Source organism: Microcebus murinus, chromosome 2 (genome assembly GCF_040939455.1).
Source record: "Microcebus murinus isolate Inina chromosome 2, M.murinus_Inina_mat1.0, whole genome shotgun sequence".
Classification (NCBI taxonomy): domain Eukaryota; kingdom Metazoa; phylum Chordata; class Mammalia; order Primates; family Cheirogaleidae; genus Microcebus; species Microcebus murinus.
In genome coordinates, this window is record NC_134105.1 from 18,784,253 (window position 1) to 18,799,399 (window position 15,147).

General features: G+C 40.0%; 1 protein-coding gene across 2 annotated transcripts in view; it reads right to left on the reverse strand.

Annotated features, from left to right (window-relative positions):
- The window catches only part of WASF2 (WASP family member 2), a 76,016-nt gene that overhangs the window by 36,532 nt on the left and 24,337 nt on the right, over positions 1-15,147 (reverse strand). Inside the window, exon 2 of one of the 2 annotated variants that reach the window (XM_075995557.1) lies at positions 13,718-13,834. The exons of the other annotated variant lie outside the window; for it this stretch is intronic. The gene's annotated coding sequence lies outside the window, so the exon portion shown is untranslated. The remainder of the gene's footprint in view (positions 1-13,717; positions 13,835-15,147) is intronic. 2 annotated transcript variants of the gene reach the window in all.

The window sequence follows — 15,147 nt, forward strand, 5'->3', positions numbered from 1 at the left end:
CCATTCAAGTAGGGTTACAATTCCCCTCCTCCATAATTAAGTCCCCCTTCCCACTCTCTATGCATGCATGAATTGCAGTGACACTGACATGGGGGCCTGACATTAGTCTTTGAAGGTCATTTAAATCCTCCTTCCAAGCTGCCTTAAAAGCAATGCATCACCCATTCCACAATGCTTTTAGGTGGAATTTGACTAGCTGGTACTCAAAGAGGAATCACCTAAAGAATAAAAAGAAAAAGGGCTCCAAATTTGGGTATCATAAAAAGAGCAAATCAAAGAAATAAAACATGGTAAAACTCAGTTACTCAAGAGACAATAGTAGGAGAAACACTAAACACCTAACGTCATATGAATGAGAACATTTCCACTGATAATCCTTTCATCTAGGAAAGTAGAAAAGGTCATTCACAATATGGCCCCTTTAGCTCCAGTCTCATCTCCTGAGATTCTCATACACAAACGCCCTTCTCGCCAGTCCTACACACCTTCTCATGGCTCCATACTGTATCATGTTCTCTCTTACTTCCATACTTTTGCTCAAATCTGACTACCCACCACAACCCCCACCAACTTCTGAGGTTTTACAGGATTGAGGCTTAAGTGAATCATTTCTTGATGGGCCTTTCCCCAAAGGTGGTGTCTCCCCTCCCACATGCCATAGTGGTTTTCTAAGGTTCCATGACACATTGTCCACGACTATACCATTGTACTGGATTAAAATGACTGATTTTCGGCCAGGCGCGGTAGCTCATGCCTGTACTCCTAGCACTCTAGGAAGCTGAGGTGGGTAGATCATTTGAGCTCAGGAGTTCAAGACAAGCCTGAGCAAGAGCAAGACCCCATTCTCTACTAAAAATAGAAAGAAATTAATTGGCCAACTAAAAATATATACAAAAAATTAGCCGGGCATGGTGGTGCATGCTTGTAGTCCCAGCTACTCAGAGGCTGAGGCAATAGGATCGCTTGAGCCCAGGAGTTTGAGGTTGCTGTGAGCTAGGCTGATGCCACAGCACTCTAGCCCGGGCAACAGAGTGAGACTATGTCTCAAAAAAAAAAAAAAAAAAAGACTGATTTTCTAACTTGTTTTCCCACTGGACTGTGAGTTCTTTGCGTCTGGTGCTATGAGTCATCTCTCTTCCTAGTGCCTATCACCATGCTAGGTACCAAGAGAATGTTCAATAAATGTTTATCAAATGAATGAAGTCAGTTAGTGGCTCTTGTGCTTTGGCCTTCACAAACGTAAGGATAAAGAGGGTGTCTGCACCTCCAGTCTTACAGTACTGTTTCCTAAGGGAAGATAACCCAATCTGAATAGCACAAGTTCAACCTCTGTTTTAGAATTAAGATTCCTGGCAGCTCTCCAGGTTACAAGATAGGATCTATGTCTATTCCTAAAGCCCAGGGAAATGATTAGGGGTCCAATCTGGGATAGAGTAGAGTGAGAAGTTAAAAATTAGAAACTAAGGCCACCCTGACCAACATGAACTGTCTGCCATCTCCATTTTATTCATGTGCCTCAAAGCTCTTGCTCCCTAATGTAAGGAGAGAAAAATGATAGAGTTATTAGCCAAGGGAGAGAATTCCAAAAGGCTAAGGAAGGTCAGAATAAGGTAAGTCATGAAAATTAGCATATGTCCAAAGCTGGAAAGAAATCCAGGCTGTCTTAAACTCTCTAGGCACTTGGTCTAGTGTTAATAAGCCCCTGAACCCTTCCTTTCCCTCTCAAATCAGCTTCTTGCTTCCTTCCCCTCAATATTTTTCTCCTACCCATCTACTGACTTATCTGCTTGCTTTTTTCTCTTCCCTTATTTTCCTTTCCTTTCCCTTCCCTTCTCTCCTTCCCTCTTTATCTCCCTCCCTTCTTTCATTTTTTTCTTCTAAAACTACAGATAGAGCTGGTAAAAATGTGGCAAACAAATGACAACTATAAATATATACTGGAGCTGGGTGCAGTGGCCTGTGCCTGTAGTCACAGCTACTTGGGAGGCTAAGGCTGGAGGATAGCTTGAGCCCAGGAGTTAAGAAAGGGTGTCTTATTATAAGACACATAAGGCTAGTTAAGAGAAGTTCCAGGTAGAGGGAGGGAGCAGCATGTGCAGAGGCAAACAGTGTTCCAGGAACATCAAACAGCACGGTGTGGCTGAAATACAGGAAGTCACAAACGATGAGGCTAATAATGCAGACAGAAGCTGAGGCACAGAGAGCCTTGTATGCCGTGCTGTAACACCTGCAGTGTGCTGAAGGCTATGTGTGCGGTTTAAGGTCCAGGCCAGTCAGGCGTGGTGGCTCACGCCTGTGTAATCCTAGCACTCTGGGAGGCTGATGTGGACAGATCCTTTGAGCTCAGGAGTTTGAGACCAGCCTGAGCAAGAGTGAGACCCCATCTCTACTAAAAATAGAAAGAAATTATATGAACAACTAAAAAATATATATATAGAGAGAGAAATTAGCTGGGCATGGTGGCGCATGCCTGTAGTCCCAGCTACATGGGAGGCTGAGGCAGAAAGATCACTTGAGCCCAGGAGTCTGAGGTTGCTGTGAGCTAGGCTGACGCCACGGCACTCTAGCCACCTGGGCAACAGAGTAAGGCTCTGTCTCCAAAAAAAAAAAAAGATCGAGGCCAGAGAGTAACATGATCAGATGTGCATTTAGAAAGCTCTCTCTGGTAGCAGTGTGGAGAATGTACTACACGAAGGGGTGAAAGACTGAGGCAGTAGTCCAGCACTTCTAATTGATCGATAGAATCTACGTAACAGGAAGCTTGCAATGTAAGATAATAGAGCTCTATACTGGGATTGAGACCAGGTTCTATCATTGATAAACTTTCTCCCTTGAACAATTAAATTACATTGGTACTCTACCCTTACTGACAGGAGATAGTTCCAATACCCCCAGTGGATGCCTAAAACTGCTGATAGTACTGAACCCTATATATGCTATGTCTTTTCCTAAACATATATACCTATGATAAAATGAATTTATAAATTAGTCACAGTAAGAGATTAACAATAAGTAACAATAAAACAGAACAATTATAACAAAACACTGTAATAAAATTTATGTGAATGTGGTCTCTCTCTCTCAAAATATCTCACCGTACTCACCTATTTTTGGACCACAGTTGACCACAGGTAACTGAAACTGTGGATTACAGGGGACTACAGTACTTAATCTCTCTAGGTCTTAGGGTTTTTTTTGAGATACAGTCTCACTCTGTTGCCTGCAGGCTAGAGTACCATGTATCAGCCTAGCTCACAGCAACCTCAAACTCCTGGGCTCAAGCAATCCTTCTACCTCAGCCTCTTGAGTAGCTGGGACTACAGACTTGTACCACCACACCCGGCTAATTTTTTCTGTATATTTTTAGTTGGCCAATTAATTTCTCTTTCCCTCCTTACCTTAAGATAACCGCTATCCTGAATGTGTGCTTACCATTTCCTTTTCTATAAAGTTTTATCCCATTTCTATCTCAAAACATTATATTGTTTAGTGTCACATATTGCTGAACTTCACAAGACTCTACTCTCAATGTATACATTCTTCTGCAACTTTTTCACTCTACAGTTTGTTCTTGAGACTTATGTTGCTATAGCTGCCATTTACTAATTTTTACTGTTATATAGTATTCTATTGTATGAACATATGAGACTGATTTACTTATCCAATCTCAAGTTGATGGACATTGGAACTTTTTCCAGTTTGGATTTTTTGAGAGTCTGTTTTGCTACTGCCAATAGTGTTGCTATGAACATTTTTGTACTTGTCTCCTGGTGCACATATATAAGAGAGTTATTTAGGGTAGATATCTAAGAATGGAATTTCTGGGTCATAGGGTATACCCATCTTTAATCATGAGATAATACCAAATTGTTTTTGAAAAATGGTTGTATTCATTCACACTCCTGCTTGCAGGACTCTAGTTGCTTCATATCCTTGCCAACATTTTTTGTCAGACTTTAATTTTTGCCAATCTGATGAACATAAAGCCAGTATATCACTGTAGTTTTAATTTGCATTTCCCTGATTACTGATGAGGCTGAACATCCCCAACCCTTTTTGTAGAAAGGAGCTACTTTTTACTTTTCCAAAACACTGAGTTCGAGCTCTTGTCTACTCCAATAGCATTCTATTATTTCTCTATTATAGCATCCATCCCATATTGCAGTTTTAACAGGAATACATCGTGAGCTCTTTGAGGAAGGTACTATCTTTTAAATCCAGAGGTGCCAAGCAGCACTTTTGTCACCCATTGAACCTTCATAAAATACTGGATAAGTGAAAGATGAACAGAATCTGCTGGGGGAAAAAAAATCTCAAAACATTAGAAAGGTTCTTTCTGACTCTTGCTGACTATGACGAAAAAAATCGGAGAAAAGGCAAGGAAGGAAATAGGAAGTAGGAACTAATAAAAAATAAATTGTTTCAGTGACAAGTAGTTGGACTAAAAAAAAAAAAAAAAAAAAAAAAAGAAAAAAGAAAAAATAAATTGTGATGATTAGGTCCCCTTAGTAGAGATCCACGTCAGAATGGCCAGGAAGTAAAAATGTAAACCATAGGTCACTTTCTTAATGTGAGAGACACTAGCATGAAAAACTGGAATTTCTAATTGATGCTAAAACTATAGGCTGTATCTTGAAAGACTGATGGAATTCATCTGGAAAATTAGTTGGGTATGGTGTTTTCTCTGGGAGAAGTTGTTTAAGGACAGCTTCCATTTAGTTAATAAAGGTTTTCCATTGTTTTGAGTTATCTTGGTATGTTATTAACATCTTTTGCTAGGAGTTTGTCCATTTTAATCTAAGTTTTCAAATTAATTGACACAGTATCCATAGTATTCCTTAAATTGATTAGCAAAAATTATTGCTATTAAAACAAAATGGGGGCCGGGAGTGGTGGCTCATGCCTATAATCCTAGCACTCTGGGAGGCTGAGGTGGGTGGATCGCTCAAGGTCAGGAGTTCGAAACAGGCAGGAGCAAGAGCGAGACCCCGTCTCTACTAAAAATAGAAAGAAATTAATTTGCCAACGAAAAATATATATAAAAAATTAGCCAGGCATGGGGGCGCATGCCTGTAGTCCCAGCTACTCAGGAGGCAGAGGCAGAAGGATTGCTTGAGCCCAGGAGTTTGAGGTTGCAATGAGCTATGATGATACCATGGCACTCTAGCTCAGGCAACAGAGTGAGGCCTTGTCTCAAAAAAATTTTTTTTCTTAAAAAATGGCTAGAAAACACTCTAGCCCAGGCAAGAAGTGAGACTCTGTCTCGAAAAAACAAAACAAGACAACAAAAAAAAATGGCTAGAAAAATGGAATGATGGCAGAGATAATCCAGACATAAATAAAGATTTAGGATTCAACAATATTGCAACATTTTCATGTGTCTCTATGTTCTCAGAATATAGGCTTCTTTTGGACAGGAAATTATGTCTATCATAGTCTTTTGTACATACTATGTTCTCAAAAATATCTGCTTTCTTATATCAAATAAAAAGTACAAAATTCATAATTAAAGCCAAATATGTATCTCATTATTTTAATAGCTGATTTCTATTTGTGCATAGGTGACCTAAGTGACATTTGCTGTTGTCTTTAAAAATAAAGATGGAGGCCAAGGTGGCAGCATCTCTTAAGGCCTGGAGTTCAAGACCAGCCTGGGCAACAGAGGAACACCTCATCTCTACAAAAAATTTTTAAAATTAGCCAGGCATTGTGGCATATAGGTGTAGTCCTAGCTACTCAGAAGGCTGAGGTGGGAGGATCATTTGAACCCAGGAGTTCAAGGCTGCAGTAAGCTATGATCATGCCACTGCATTCCAGACTGGGTGACAGAGTGAGATCGATCTCAAAAAATAAATATAGATTTTTAAAAATTAAGTAAAAATTGAGTACAGTGGCTCACATTTGTCATCTGAGTACTTTGGGAGGTCAAGGTGAGAGGATCGCTTGAGTCCAGAAGTTCAAGACCATCCTGGGGAACACAGCCAGATCCTCTCTCTCCAAAAAACAAAAAAATTAGCTGGGTACAGTGATGTGTGCCTGTAGTCCTCGCTACTTACGAGGCTGAGGCAGGAGGATCGCTTGAGCCCAGGAATTTGAGGTTACAGTGAGCTATGATCAGGCCACTGTACTCCAACCTGGGTGACAGAGTGAGACCCTGTCTCTACTAAAAATAGAAAAATTAGCCTGGTGTGGTGATATCCACCTGTAATCCCTGCTACTCAGGAGGTTGAGGCGGGTGGATCCCTTGAGCCCAGGAGTCTGAGGTTGCAGTGAGCTTCGATGATGCCACTGCACTCTAGCCTGGGCAACAAGAGCAAGACTTTGTCTCACAAGAAAAACAAAAAAGAAAAAAAAAGAAAAAAATTTTCAGCATCCTTGCCCTGTCCCACCCTCTCCTGCTATAGTGGATCTGTACTTGGTTAAATATATACTGTATGAAGAAGAAGATGAAAAGAGGTAACTTGATCTTTTTTTTTTTTTGAGACAGAGTCTCAATTTGTTGCCCTGGCTAGAGTGAGTGCCATGGCATCAGCCTAGCTCACAGCAACCTCCATCTCCTGGGCTCAAGTGATCCTCCTGCCTCAGCCTCCCAAGTAGCTGGGACTACAGGCATGCACCACCATGCCTGGCTAATTTTATGTATATATATTTTTAGTTGGTCAATTGATTTCTTTCTATTTTTAGTAGAGACTGGGTCTCGCTCAGGCTGGTTTCGAACTCCCGACCTCAAGCAATCCGCCCACCTCAGCCTCCCAGAGTGCTAGGATTACAGACGTGAGCCACCACACCCACCCAGTAACTAGATCTTTAAAAATCCAGTGCAAGGCCAGGGCTCACGCCTGTAATCCTAGCACTCTGGGAGGTCGAAGTGGGAGGATCGCTCAAGGTCAGGAGTTCGAAACCAGCCTGAGCAAGAGAGAGACCCTGTCTCTACTAAAAAAAATAGAAAGAAATTGGCCAACTAAAAATATATAGAAAAAATTAGCCAGGCACGGTGGTGCATGCCTGTAGTCCCAGCTACTTGGAAGGCTAAGGCATAAGGATCGCTTGAGCCCAGGAGTTTGAGGTTGCTGTGAGCTAGGCTGACGCCACAGCACTCTAGCCTAGGCAACAAAGTGAGACTCTGTCTCAAAAAAAAATTAAAAAATAAAAATCTAGTGCAGATTGTATTAGAATAATTTTTAAAGCTTAGAGAGTTGACCAAAAAATACTAGCCCTATAGTAAAGGTCAACCTCTAATTGGATATAGCTCTAGCAGAGTGTTATTACCAATAAGTATGATTAGAAGAATGGCAATGGATACTACCTGGCCAATGGATCAATGAGACAACATATATGCCTTTGATTCTAAACCAGTATAATCCTTTTTGACAAACATTAACACAGCCTCCAGTACCACACAATAAGGTTATTTCCAAATATCTATGGGAAGTTGACGACAGTAATATTTCTCTGTCAATCTAGTAATGCAGATGCATTTACTGGCTCCTCTCCTTGTACAAATCATGTTAATAAGATGTTTTGGGATTTATGGTTTTAAATGCCAATATTTTTAAAAATGGGACAAGTGTTACAGAAATTCCTGCTGGTATTTTTCAGACTTAGAGGAAATGGAGTTTGACAAAGAGTATTTCCCAAGTGGTCTGGAAGGAAGCAAAAGAATTAGCAAAATCGAGAGAAGAAAATATGAAAATGCATTAGGTGAAGGCCCGAGTTCTGTTGGCAGGATAAAAAAAGTATCTGTATTGTGTAAATAAGAATCCACGGTAAACAAAATTCAATTATAATGAGGCAATTATCATGTCCTGTCACATTTTTTAAAGCTGAACTCTGCCAAGAGGTATCCTTTTAGGGTGTCCATTCATCTTGGTTTACATCAATCATCCCAGATTGATTAATAGTATTCCTTCTCACTTTTAAAAGTGAACTCATTTATACAATACATTATATGATCACCCTGTCCTTGCAGAACCAGAAGGCAGAGCTGCTAACACAGTTCAGTGTTTAGGATCCAATCATAGTCCCACAGTCAGATTTGGTACAAACACACCTCATTTATCTAGCACCATGAATAGAGCAGCACAAGAGCACTATAATTAAGAACATGGATTCTGGAAGCAAATGGCCTGGGTTCAAACCTCACCCTTGCTATATATACTCTTTAGTTTTATAACCTCAGAAAAATTCTTTTTACTTTTTATTTTGAAATAATTTCATACAATCTGAGCTATTTGATTAGGAAAAGAAAAAACCAAAATAAATAAATAAATAAATAAAGTAATTTCAGATGTCAACAACAACTTGAAGAAAAGTTGCAGGAACAGTACAAAGAACTCCAACATGCCTTTCACTTAGGTTCACCAATTACTAACATTTTGCCACATTTACTTTGTATCTCTCTTCATACACTCTCACATACACACACTATTTTATTACTAATTATTAAACCATAATTATTAAACCATTTGATCACAGGTGGCAGACATCATATTCCTTTCTCAAAATACTTCAGTGGGTTCATTCTTTCTTTTTCTTTTTTTTTTTTTTTTTTGAGACAGTCTGGCTCTGTTGCCCGGGCTAGAGTGCCGTGGCATCAGCCTAGCTCACAGTAACCTCAAACTCCTGGGCTCAAGCAATCCTTCTGTCTCAGCCTCCTGAGTAGCTGGGACTACAGGCATATGCCACTATGCCCACCTAATTTTTTATATATATATTTTTAGTTGCCCAGAAAATTTCTATTTTTAGTAGAGACGGGGTCTAGCTCTTGCTCAGGCTGGTCTCAAACTCCTTACCTTGAGCAATCCTATCACCTCAGCCTCCCAGAATGCTAGGATTATAGGTGTGAGCCACCATGCTCGGTTGTGGGTTATTTCTTAAACTATAGTACAATTATCACATTAGGAAATGTAATGTTGAGACAATATTATTATCAAAAATAAAGTCCAGCCGGGCATGGTGGCTCACACCTGTAATCCTAGCACTCCAGGAGGCCGAGGCGGGCGGATTGCTCGAGGTCAGGAGTTCGAAACCAGCCTGAGCAAGAGTGAGACCCTGTCTCTACTATAAATAGAAATAAATTAATTGGCCAACTAATATATATAGAAAAAATTAGCCAGCATGGTGGCGCATGCCTGTAGTCCCAGCTACTTGGGAGGCTGAGGCAGAAGGATTGCTTGAGCCCAGGAGATTGAGGTTGATGTGAGCTAGGCTGACGCCATGGCACTCACTCTAGCCTAGGCAACAAAGCGAGACTCTGTCTCAAAAAAAAATAATAATAATAAAGTCCGTATCTAAATTCTACCAGTTGGGCCAGGTGTGGTGGCTCATGCTTGTAATCCTAACATTCTGGGAGACTGAGGTGGTAGGATTGCTTGAGACCACCCTGAGCAAGAGTGAGACCCTGTCTCTCCGAAAAATAGAAAAAATTAGCCAGGTGTGGTGGTGTGCGCCTATAGTCCCAGCTACTCAGGAGGCTGAGGCAGGAAGATCACCTGAGCCCAGGAGTTTGAGGATGCTGTGAGCTAGGCTGATGCCACAACACTCTAGCCTGGGCAACAGAGTGAAACTATATCTCAAAAAAAAAAAAAAAAATTATACCAGTTGTAGGCTGATGTGGTGGCTCAGATCTGTAATCCCAGCACTTTGAGAAGCTGAGGTGGGAGGACTGCCTGAGGCCAGGAGCTCCAGACCAGCCTGGGCAACATTAGCAAGACATTTCCCCCCATATCTACAAAAACTAGAAAAATTAGCCAGGCAAGGTGGTACACACCTATATTCCCAGCTACTCAGAAGGTTGAGGTGACGGGATCACTTAAGGCCAAGAATTCAAGGTTATAGTAAGCTATGATGAGCCCACTGCACTCTAGCCTGGGTGATGGAGCATGACCCTGTCTCAAAAAAATTTTAAAAACTTAAAAAAATTCTACCAGTTGTCCCACTAATGCTCTTTAAAGCAATTTTTCCCCAGGTTCCTAATCCAGAATCTTGGGCAGGTTTCTTAACCTCTTAGTACATCATTTTCCCCAATCGCAAAATGGAGATTAATAACGGCACCTATCTCATACATTTAGTGGGAGAAATGAATGAGTAAATAAAATAAAGAATTTAGAACAGTTGCTGGCTTTAGTGCACATGTGAGATGCACTAATTATTTTTATTTATTTATTTATTTATTTTGAGACAGTCTCATTTTGTTGTCCAGGCTAAAGTGAGTGCCGTGGCGTCAGCCTAGCTCACAGCAACATCAAACTCCTGGGCTCAAGCAATCCTCCTGCCTCAGCCTCCCTAGTAGCTGGGACTACAGGCATGCGCCACCATGCCCAGCTAATTTTTTCTATATATATTAGTTGGCCAATTTCTTTCTATTTATAGTAAAGACGGGGTCTCGCTCTTGCTCAGGCTGGTTTTGAACTTCTGACCTTGAGCAATCCACCCACCTCGGCCTCCCAGAGTGCTAGGATTATAGGCGGCCTGAGATGCCTGACAGACTCCACATAAAAATGTCAGATAATGGAAATAACTCTTTACACATTGTGCTTTTTGAAATAATTTTTAATCAAAATCTCTGTAAGATATATATATATATCAATTATTTCTTAAACAGAATATATTAAATATAATTTAACCTTTTCTTGGTAACTTGGGGTCTTCAAATCAGCAATGGTACTGCTATAAAACTGTGACACTGTTAGGTGTCTAAGGTGTGTGTGAGGTCTATGTGCCCCTGTAGTACAATGGCTACAGAGTTCTAGACAAACAACTTGAATCTCTTCCTACTGTCATGCTTCTGGGCATTAGCACGTATCATCGTGCCTAATCTATATTATTCTAATAATACTCATGGTCGTGAGTATTATTACAAAGCTTCTAGTTTAAAAAGTATTTTCATATCATCTGTCATTAATTCACTAAATACCTATTATATTAAGATCATTCGATTAATTAGCTGATATGAATCTTATAGGTAGTCTGTGAGGTAAAAAAAAAACATGTATTACTACTCCAATTTTTTTTCCATCCTGTCAGGAGTCATAGGGCCAGGGCCTGGGCCCCTGATCCCCCAGGCCACTACTCCCAATTTTAACTACCTCATTTATAGACGAATAAATTAAGGCTCAAAGAGGTCAAGTGACTTACTTTGGGACACAGCGTCAATAGACAACATGGTTAGCCCTCACATACCTAGGTCCTCTGTGTCTCCATATATATTAATACAATTACCTAAGTGAGGCCCTAGGGTGATGCTACATTTTTGAGGTAAAGTGAAAGTTGGTTTCTGAAAGCTCTTCCCACTCAGAAGCACTTTCAGCTTAGTTTTAGACACAGGGAACTGGGGCCGGGAGCAGTGGCTCACACCTGTAATCCTAGCATTCTGGGAGGCCTAGGCAGGCGGATTCCTCGAGGTCAGGAGTTTGAAACCAACCTGAGCAAGAGCGAGACCCTGTCTCTACTATAAATAGAAATAAATTAATTGGCCAACTAAAAATATATAGGAAAAATTAGCCGGGCATGGTGGCACATGCCTGTAGTCCCAGCTACTCGGGAGGCTGAGGCAGGAGGATCACTTGAGCCCAGGAGTTGGAGGTTGTTGTGAGCTAGGCTGACGCCATGGCACTCACTCTAGCCTGGGCAACAAAGTGAGACTCTGTCTTAAAAAAAAAAAAAAAAAAGACACAAGGAACTGCATTCTGATTGGTGGAAACTGCCAGATGTCTGACTTTCAGATGCTCTTCCTCTGCACTTTCTCAAATATCTAAAATTCTCTGAACTTTATGGTAATACTTTATTAATACAGACTCCCATTTGAAACATGAGATAAATTCAGATCTAAGCTAAAGCTTACCTTTGCACTCTGATAGACTAAGAAAACAGTGTGAATTAAGATTGCAGGGAGAAATGTTTAATGAGCTGTTTTTAAGCATTTCGAGTCTAATCTACATACAATTAAAGTTAAATTGCACATCATTCTCAGCTATTCATTAAACCAGGCACATGGACCTCTACCTAACAAAATAACCTGGTAACACTATTAGCCTAGTTTCAATTACTATGTGAACTCAAAGTAACAGCTGTACCTAAAGAAAAACAATACACAACACTCTTTCTAGATTTTCCCCCAATTAGCCCAAATTAATAAGGTTTGATGGCACCTTCAATGATGACCCACAAAACCTATCTTCCCCTGGTGGCCTAGAGTAGAAGCTAAAATGTACTCAAACTACCTGTCCTAAAACTAGGTAGAGGAAGCAAGACAAAATGGCAATGGCATAGAATAAGAGCCAGAGGGCTAGGGTTCTAGGGCAGATTATGGCCTGAAATCCTTGTGACCTCAGTTAAGTCACTCAATTTTTCTAGCCTTCAGTTGCCTCATTTACAAAATAAGGGAGCCAACAATGTGGTCTCTAATAAATATAATATCCCATGAAAAATATCCAGAGTTCTTTGGTGAAAGAGCAGAAAATGTATAAGACAATGAGGAACACAATCCTAGCACTCTTGGAGGCCGAGGTGGGAGGACTGCTTAAGGTCAGGAGTTTGAGACCAGCCTGAGCAAGAGTGAGACCCCATCTCTACTAAAAATAGAAAAAAAATGATTAGCTGGGCAATTAAAAATAGAAAAAATTAGCCAGGCGTGGTGGTGTGCACCAGTAGTCCCAACTACTCAGGAGGCTGAGGCAGGAGGAGAGACAGAGAGACAGAGAGAGAGATTCTGTCTCAAAAAAAAGAAAAGAAAAAGAAAATGAGGAACACTATCAATGACTATTGCAGCAATTATGTCAAAAGGAATCAGGCTGGTCGCGGTGGCTCATGCCTGTAATCCTAGCACTCTGGGAGCTGAGGCGGGAGGACAGCTCAAGATCAGGAGTTCGAAGACAGCCTAAGGAAGAGCAAGTCCCCATCTCTACTAAAAATAGAAAGAAATTAATTGGCCAACTAAAAATATATAGAAAAAATTAGCCAGGCATGGTGGCACATGCCTGTAGTCCCAGCTACTTGGGAGGCTGAGGCAGGAGGATCGTTTGAGCCCAGGAGTTTGAGGTTGCTGTGAGCTAGGCTGATGCCATGGCACTCTAGGCTGGGCAACAGAGTGAGACTCTGTCTCAAAGTCTCAAAAAAAAAAAAGGAATCAGGAGGCTTGGTGTGATTGCTTATGCCTATGATCACAGCACTTTAGGAGGCTGAGGCAGGGGTACTGCTTGAGGCCAGGAGTTTGAGATTGGGCTTACATTTGGCTTTTTCCTTAATCTTTTTATTTTTTAAAATATATATTATTTCAGAATATCATGAGTTTTGTTCATATCTTTTTAATGTGCCAACTAAAATATTTAAATTTTATGTGAAGCCTGAATATTTTAATTATACAACACTGCTCTAGATCTAACAGCCATTTTATAGAGAATATTAGAGATAAAGGAACATAAATGAATCATAGAAATTCAATTAGCAAAGTCTAGAATGGGACAACTACACAACAACTGTTTCATAAACAACAGCACAGCAGCAACAACAAAAATATAAGAGAAAAAAAGAGGTGAGAGAATCTATACATTAAAAGAGACTTAGAAGTCTTATAAACCAGGCTGGGTGCGGTGGCTTACACCTGTAATCCTAGCCAAGGTGGGAGGATTGCTTGAGCTCAGGAGTTTGAGGACTGAGCAAGAGTGAGACCCTGTCTCTACAAAAAGAAAAAAAATTATCAGGGCATAGTGGCACATACCTGTAGTCCCAGCTACTCAGGAGGCTGAGGAAGGAGGATGGCTTAAGCACAGGAGTTTGAGGTTTCAGTGAGCTATGATGCCACCGCTGCACTCTAGCTGGGGTGGGGCAACAGAGTCTCAAAAAAAAAAAAAAAAGAAAGAAAAAGCAAGCCATATAAACCAAATCAATGTATGGAGCTCGTTTGAAATCTAAAGACTTATTTGATTCAAATAAGCCAAATGTTTAGAGCAGGCGTCCTCAAACTATGGCCCGTGGGCCACATGTGGGCGTTTTTGCCCGTTTGTTTTTTTACTTCAAAATAAGATATATGCAATGTGCGTAGGAATTTGTTCATAGTTTTTTTTAAACTATAGTCTGGCCCTCCAACGGTCTGAGGGACAGTGAACTGGCCCCGTTTAAAAAGTTTGAGGACCCCTGGTTTAGAGAGAAAGAATGGCAGGCATAAAGGAAGAGTGGAAGAAAGAGAAATCAATTGTAGGCATTTGAACATTAACTGGATATTTGATGATATACTGTGGTTGTATTTGTAAAAAAAAAACAAAAAAACACCTTTTATCTTTTTGAGCTACATACTGAAATTATTTACAATTTAAATGACAATGTCTGGGATTTGTTTCAAAAGAATTTAGTGGGTGAGGGAATGGGTAGTAGTACAGATGAAGTAAGAATGATCATGAGCTGATAACTGTTAAAGCTGAGTGATGGGCATATATGGGTTAATTATATCATCCTCTCTACATTTGTATATGTTTGAAATTTTCTAAAATTTTTTAAGATGAGATGAGCAAATTTATCTATAAGGACTCTTCTAGCTCTTAAATCTACAAAAATCTATAATAAATAAATCATGGAGTTGGCCAATACTTCAAGAGGTCATTCAATCTAGTTTACCACCTCCAGGACATACAACAACATTATCACACTCAACAAATATTTACTGAGTAACTTACTAAGTGGGAATGCTCTGGCATTGTAGAAAATGCACAGAAATAAAAGAAATGGTTTATGTTTAAGGAGTTTAGTTATATAAGAGAAATGAGAAAAGTACATAAACATAAAACAAGGTAAAAAGTGATGAAGCTATGGTTTAAGTATAGTAACTAAGGTACTTCTGGTGAAGTAAATCATAGAAGGCATCATATCATAATGCCGTATAACTAGGCATTAAAAATGGGTAGGATTTAGATATATGGTATAAGGAGTATTACATTTGAGGTATATAGACAATGTAAGCAGAAGCACAGAGGCAAAATATAACATTTTTGGGAAATAAAGATGAGTACATTACTGCACAAGTAATGGGAAGCAAGTTTGGAAAGTTAAGATCACAGAATCTTAAATACCTGGCTGAGTTTGTACTTTAGTCAATAAGCAATTGGAATTCTAGATTATAGAATATTTAGGAAGAAGCTATATATCTCAGCTAAG